Here is a 1,775-nt window from a genome sequence, read left to right as displayed (position 1 = left end):
ATTGTTGTTTTGATTTGCATCTCTCTAATGGCTAGTGATCGTGAACATTCCTTCATATGTTTGTTGGCTGCCTGGATCTCCTCCTTGGTCAAGTGTCTGTTCATGTCCTGTGTCCATTTTTTAATTTGGTTATTTGTTTTTTTTCTTGTAGAAGTGTTGTAGTTTCCTATATATTTTAGAAATAAGTCCCTTGTCTGATGTGTCATTGCAAAAGATTTTTTCCTATTCTGTGGGTTCCCTTTTTACTCTTCTGGTGAGGTCTTTTGATGAACATAAGTGTTTAATTTTTAGTATGTCCCACTCATCAATTTTTTCTACTTTCATTTGTGTACTTTTCAAAATGTTTGGTAGTCTGTGTACTCCCTGAATTAGTGCCCTCACATTTGTCCCTAAGCATGCAACACTTTTTATCTTACAAGAAATAAAAGGAGAGAGACTTGAGCAGAGAAAGAAGCATCTACTCCCACCAAAATAGAGGATCTTTGAGTGGAGTGTGTCCTTTGGACCTGGCGCCCCTGCACTGTGAAGCTTTCTTGATCCTGAGGAAGATCGATGTGCCAAGATGTATGGAGATCTCCAAGGAATACTGGGGCTACAGATGATATTTCTGTTATAGCAGCATTTGATTACTAGGATAGTTGTCACAGGTTAGAATTGATTCAATGGCACTTAACAACAACATGCAGGAGATTCGGGTTCCATTCCTAGCCAAAGTATTTCATGTGCAGCTACCACCAACCCACCAGTCAATAGAAGTTTGTGTGTTGCGATGATGCTAAGCAGGTTCCCACAGAGCTTCCAGACTAAGATGGACTAAGAAGAATGCCCTGATGATCTATTTCTGAAAATCAGTGCATGAAACTCTATGGATAACAGCCCAACATACCCAGTCATGGAAGGCAAATTACTGGTGGTCTCAAAACAGACAGAGATGTTATGTGACATCTCCACCCAAGTGGAGTGCATAGCCTTCAACTGCCACATCTCGGTGGTGGTGACCCAGTTTGGGAAGATGGGGACCCTTGTCTTCCTGGGGCTCAGCGAAGTGACCCGTGATATCAGTAAGTCCGTGCTCACCACCAAAGTCCTGCTCAGGCAAGTCTTTGCAAAGAGACTGTACCTCCCATGGTGTTCTTACGCAGCTGGGAACGGAGCAGTGGGGGACAGAAGCATAGAGCAGGTAAAGACCTTGCACATGACTGGGATATGCCAGCTGGTGAGGCCACTCCAAGGCTTGTCAGAACCAGTGAAGACTTGGACCCCCTCAGGATGGTGTGAAGACCCCTCCTGCCACAACCAGGAGTGAGAACATCCTCTGGCCACAGGCTTTAAGCCAGAAACAACACTCAAGCAGTTCAGCTCTGTGTGGTTACTAATATCACCCTCTAGGGGAAGAGGGAGGGGACGCATCTGGAACACTGTCACACGTATTTGAGAATCGATATGGATCCTCCATGTACAGTGTCAGTTGTGGGAGGAACTCTTGTTTTACAATAAAAATTGTATATTCCAAAGTACAAAACACAGACCCAGGACTAGGGCAATGTTTCATTTCATGGTGTGTGGAGTCATCTTGAGTTGGGGACCAATGATAAATGGCAGCAAGCAGGAGTGTATATACTCAGCACTACCTAGAAAGTCTTGCAGAAATCTATCATTCGTTCTCCAGCATCATTTCTATCACCAAGTCCAAATTTTCCAACTATTGGTCCTTCCTCTTTGCTCCCTAATTTTCCATTCCAATCACCAGTAATGAGCAATACATCTTGATTGCA

Source organism: Chrysochloris asiatica, unplaced genomic scaffold (assembly GCF_000296735.1).
Source record: "Chrysochloris asiatica unplaced genomic scaffold, ChrAsi1.0 scaffold00125, whole genome shotgun sequence".
Classification (NCBI taxonomy): Eukaryota; Metazoa; Chordata; class Mammalia; order Afrosoricida; family Chrysochloridae; genus Chrysochloris; species Chrysochloris asiatica.
This window is presented reverse-complemented; position numbering follows the sequence as displayed.